Consider the following 6,000-nt stretch of genomic DNA (forward strand, 5'->3'; position numbering starts at 1 on the left):
ACTAAATGTACACATTTGGGGACAATTTGTTAGGTTGGAGACCTGAATCACAAAATTCCAAGAAGTGCAAATTTGGGGGCGATATCAGTATTTTGGCTTGGGAACCACAAATAATGTATGTCTGCATTAAAATTGAATTTCAGCCTTATTCACCACAAAAATCAGTTGGGCACCAGATCCAATGCACAAAGATGAGCAGGTGTCTGCAGCCAATACCATGATTCTGGAAATGCCTGGTTAAGTAAGCATGTCTCAGGCAATCACTGTGAACCTTAAATAGTCCGTTTCTGCCATATTTCAAGTAATGTAATGCAACATTCTCAAGCTTGGGCAGAACTGTTTACATGCCTTGAGCTCAGTTCTCCATGCTGTGAGAACAATATTCCCAATTGTCACTATCATTCCTAATAGCAAAATCAGGTGGTGAGTGCTAACAGGACTGTAGTCCAAATAGTTCCTGTGATGAACAAGAGAAAGTTCTCAGCATGGTGAAGAGGCCCACAGTACAAAAAATATTTTTGGGGGGGATGAAACAGGTGGGGATGAAACAGCCCAATGAGGACTGAGCATCTCCAGTGAGCATAGAATACTAAGTGTTCGTTGGGCAAATAAATAAAAACAAAAAACAGGGAGAAGGTATCCTACAAGGATCCTACAAGAGGACATAGTTGGCTGGCTGGCGGGCATAGAAATGCATAGAACAGGAACATTTCAAACTGCAACCTTTCGTTGTAGGTCCCACTTGTACAGACATAGGCAAACTCGGCCCTCCAGATGTTTTGGGACTACAACTCCCATCACCCCTGGTTAACAGGACCAGTGGTCAGGGATGATGGGAGTTGTAGTCCCCACTCTTAAGGTTGCTGACTTCTCTTCCTATTTCTTTTCCATGCCTCCCTTGTGAGAGGAGACATCTGAGATATAAGAGCAAGCATCTTCCTCGGTTAACTTAGAACTAGGATCTTTCACCTGGAAAGGTGTTGGAAGTGTTGGGATGCAGGTCAGCTTGCTCTGAGCCAGTGTGGCGTAGTGGTTAAGAGCGATAGACTCGTAATCTGGGGTACCGGGTTAGCGTCTCCGCTCCTCCACATGCAGCTGCTGGGTGACCTTGGGCCAGTCACACTTCTTTGAAGTCTCTCAGCCCCACTCACCTCTCAGAGTGTTTGTTGTGGGGGAGGAAGGGAAAGGAGATTGTTAGCCGTTTTGAGATTCCTTAAAGGGAGTGAAAGGCGGGATATCAAATCCAAACTCTTCTTCCTCTTCTTCTTCTTCTTCTTCTTCTTTCTTATCAAGTATACATTTCCTGCAGTGAACATAACTTTCTCGCTGTGGTTTTATCCAGGTGTAGTTGGTCCCTGCAGAAACACATATGGCCCGCCCATCAGCTGAAGCAGGTGTTCCCCCCTCCCTTGCTTATAGCAACCAGGAGGAGGGCACGACTTGCTTCCCAGATCCTTTAAGACAGGGGTAGCAAACATGGTGTAACACCCATCATCCTTGATCTTTGGTAGTGCTGGATGTGGTTGGTGGGAGCTGGAGTCTGCAACATTTTGCTGCAGATCCAACAGGTAAAAACATAATATTTACCTATGTATGAAGGACTGTTCTGGGCTGCTCGTAGCCTTTTCTGGTGCTGAAGCCATAAGGACTGCCAACAATATTAAATCAGCACCACACACTGATTGCCTAAACTCGTTGCAATTTGTTTAGTTAGGTTTTTGAGTGTTATGTTTGGGTTTTTCCCCCTTCTGATTTCATCTAAATTCATTTTGTTCACCTCCACTTATTATATAGCCCATGGATCATGTCCTATAGCTTTTAGTCTTTACTCAGGCTAAGTGCCCATTGGGGCTTCAAGAGGAGTTGTACCTGAATACAGACTGAACAAGGAGTTACATTCACAGTTGAAAGGTCTTTAGGTCTTGCATTTTCTAGGAACAATCATTGATGGCTCATAATTTGGACTAAACTAATCACCCCCCCCCCCAATATATATAGACATACATTTGTTTTACACCAAGAGGGTGTCCAAATAATGAATGCATAGCAAAGAAAATATAGTGTGTGCAATATATTAGGAAAAGGCAGTCAGTAAACAAGCTGTGTCTGGGAGGAGGACTGTGTGAACAAATGGGGATTTATTTCAGAACAGGACCACACAGATTCATACCTATATACTTGGATGACTCTAATTCATTACATTCAGTAAAATAACAGTATTTAGCTGCACTCACAACCCACAGCAACAGTATGAAAAAACAGTGTTTCTTATTGAGTATGAAATACCTTTCTTGATCGTAGCTTTAGATACAATATTTATGCAGTTGTTGTCAAGGTCAAAATGTCTGTATTCAATGTTTCATTGAACACAGGGGGACTTATTTCTGAGTAGACGTGCAAAGGCGTGTGTTGCATGTTACTGGCCTTGGCTGGTCCTCAAAGTTCCTTATGCCATCTTCAGGCATTATGATCCACTGTGATGGGGTCAGTAGAGACAGGAACACCAGCTCTTCCCCCTTCCTTCCATCATCATCTCCATTGTCCTCAACACATGGAAGGGCAACTCTGTATCTTGTATCTGTTGAGGCTCCCTGCCTGTTTGGGACCCCTGGAAAATCAGGGGCCTGAAATATGTGAATAACTCTTCCCCACCCCAGGTTCAATAAGCTCTTTGCTTCAGACAGTTGCCCTTCTGTCTTGCCAAATGCAAGTGGTTCATTTAATGAGATTCAGAAGCAATACAAAGACAAGTGAGTGAGAAGATTAAATATTTCATTCTTAAACAGCAAGCATTATATACATTACCAAGCAAGCACTTCGATCTGCCACTGGGAAGCCCTCAAGAAGTGGCGAAGTGACCCACAGGTAGCCTCAGGTTGCACAACCCTCCAGCCATGAGTTTGTACGTGAGCTTCTGAGATATGCCTCAAAACCATCTGGTTCATAGATTATTGCTAGCTAGCCTGTACGGCTTGCCCAATTGCCTGTGTGCAGGTCATTCATTAGTCACCCTCTTCCCAATGCTTCTATGTCAAAGAAGGTCAGAAGGTACCAGCGGCAGAGATAGCCGCTTGGGCACCCACATGCCTTGCACCCGAGGGGGGCGAGGCGCCTAGGGGGCAAGGCGAGCTGCCCAGTGGGGAGATCAGCACGGCAATCAATGCCCATTGGGGGTGATTGGCGCCCAGGGGGCATGGCAGCAATCCACCTAGGGAAGATTTTGTCATCCCCCCCCATGGATGACACCTGGAGCAGGCCGCCCCCACCAGACACCCCTCCTTCTGCCACTGGAAGGTACCCAACAGCTTCTTCCTTCCACCATATTATACATTAAAGGCTGATCTCAGCCACCCAAGAGCAGAACAAGAGATAGAGGGGAAGTAAACAGAGGCAGGAAGAAATGACCATGTCAGATCACTAAACTCCTTGAAATACAATTGTCTTCCGGATAGATTGTCCCTACATCTTCTCTAATTGAGGGTGATGGAATAATGATGGAGAGGCTGCATCTCCTGGCACATGCTTTCCTTACAGTGGATTATGACACCTGAAGAGGGCTTTGTCAATCCCCAATTGGGCGTTGTGTATCCGTTTATTAAACTCATGTGCATTAGTTTGTCTATACAGCAGATAGTAGGAAGACTCCTCTCCTATGGGATGCTCTTCCAATGGAGATTCAGCAGGTGCCTTCCATCATATTAACTATCAAATGCTTCCTGAAGAAGCATTTGTCATCGCCGGGATTATGCAGACAACGAACATTTTCCATACCAGTCAGCTGGAAATCCATTTAAATTTTTGAAGTTACTGGAAGAATAAGAAATCAAGATAACAAACTTTTTGTAAAAGAATGGAAATGGTTTATTGAAAATTACAGATAAATTGCAAACAGATAAAAACATTAGCAGTATTAGTGTAGTAACCTGCTGTTTTATAAGAGAGTATATTTACAGTGGATAATTAAATGAGTAAGTTAAATGAACTTGGATATGCAGAAGATACTAAGAAATAAATTTAAGGAACCGCAGAAAGAGAGCGAAGGAAGTCAAGTGGATTGTAAAACTAATGAAATGTATAAATTTGAAAAGTATATATAAAAAACAGCATGCTTTTTTAAAAAAAGGAAATCTGTTTAATTTTTTGTGTTGCATTATTGCATTTTAATTGGTGTAGACCACATGTAACCAGGCTGGGAGTAAACACCTTAAAGTTTTGAAGCATAGGGAGATGTGATGAGGGTGAAAAGGGGTTCTTCACTCTTATCTCACTCCTATCTCCTGTGCGCTATTTTTGAAGCTAAAGCCCCCGTCCTTTTTTAAAAAATATATAGTGCTCAGTGCTATTTTTCTAGAAAAAAGAGGCACCGGAACTTACCATGAATGCCTCCCTTGTTTTCTTATAATAGCAATGACGCCCACCTGAGAGGAGCCGGAACTGAGTTCTGTCTGAAAAAATGCCCTGATTGTACTATTATATATCAGTGTCCTGTTCAACTCTGTTTGGGTCAGGTAATACATATGGCTAAATAGGATGCTAAAGTCAATCCAGATGGGGATGGGCTGGCTAGAGGTACCTAGTTTAGTCCACATTATATTTTGTTCCTCCCTCTGGCTTCTTATCACCAATTATCTTTCCACTATTCCAGACACCTCTCCTTTCTATTCACTGCCCCACTTCCAGCCAAAAACCTTTTAAACCCAGCACATCGAATTACGCATGTTAAATAAATTCAGCAAGATGGCTTGATTTGCATAACTTATTCTGATCACATCATTTGGGTCTTAATAGCGTGCAATTCTAGACCCCAACTAATCCCACAGCTACAAAATATGTTCTTTGTTGCAGGAACAGCCTGTAAGTTTCATGCCATTGTCCCTTCCAAGGAACAACCGCAGACTTCTAGCTGCCTGTATAAAAACTAAAACTGGGCTTCATGGAATTGGTTACTAATTTGAGCAGCGATGTTGGCAACCAAGACGGAGGCAGGATAAGCAGCAGCAGAGTTTATAAAGTAAAACAGGAAAACCAATCTTATGGAGCTCTCATAAGAGGTTGTATCTTAGCTTTCTTTCCTGAGCTGATCTATCCAAAGGAAGAATGTGGCTATTTCTGGCCATGCTGAACAGATTGCTGGCACAGTCTTGATTATTTCATTTTAGCCCATCATCACGGCTGCGCAGAATTGTCCCTTGAAACTTCCTGGAGGGATAAATCAATACTTTCTTAAAGTTGAACTCCAAATGTTTTTGGCTACAACTGGATCTTTTGGACTACAACTCCCATAATCCTTGACCATTGGCCATGTTGGCTGGGGTGGATGGGAATGGTAGTCCAGAGGAAACCATATTGGGGAAGACTGCAGTGTGGGCAATAGAATAGTCCTAACAATGCTGACAGATCTTTATCTGTTCATCTTCAGAGATTCTGAAATGTTTTTCCCCACCCCTAAAGGTTCCCACTAATGGAACTTGCTTCCTGTATGGAATCCCCCTGACATTTCCAAACTCAGAGTTGGAATTGAAATTTCTTTGGAAATGTTGAGATGTTCTGCTATGTATCCTAAACCGTCAACCTGGAGACACAATATGCCCTATTGGATCCTGACCCAGAAGCCGGGAATCATTAGGTGAAGGGGTTTTCATAGGCTAGCAAATATGTTGAAAATATTTACAAAACCAGGACTTTGGATAAATGGAAGGGCCTTTTATACTGAGCTACACCGAAATAAAGTAAAAAATGGAGCAAATTCACACCAGTTTTCAGTGCTGTTGTTTCTGTACAAGAGTGTTACTAGAAAACACTTCCATAGTGCCTAGTTTACTTAAAAGTTAGCCATGGGCAATGCTGAGTTGGTCCCAGATTCTTAGCACATCCATGTTTGACTTTCATATGTTTGCTTTATTGTGGGAGGTAAGCAACATAGGAACAACGGACAGCTAAGGACGACTTTAGAATGAGTGCAGTTCTGACAAATATTATTAATTCAGTTTTCTGCCTGCC

The sequence above is a fragment of the Podarcis tiliguerta genome, assembly GCF_965153285.1.
Source record: "Podarcis tiliguerta genome assembly, chromosome: 11".
In the NCBI taxonomy this organism is placed as follows: domain Eukaryota; kingdom Metazoa; phylum Chordata; class Lepidosauria; order Squamata; family Lacertidae; genus Podarcis; species Podarcis tiliguerta.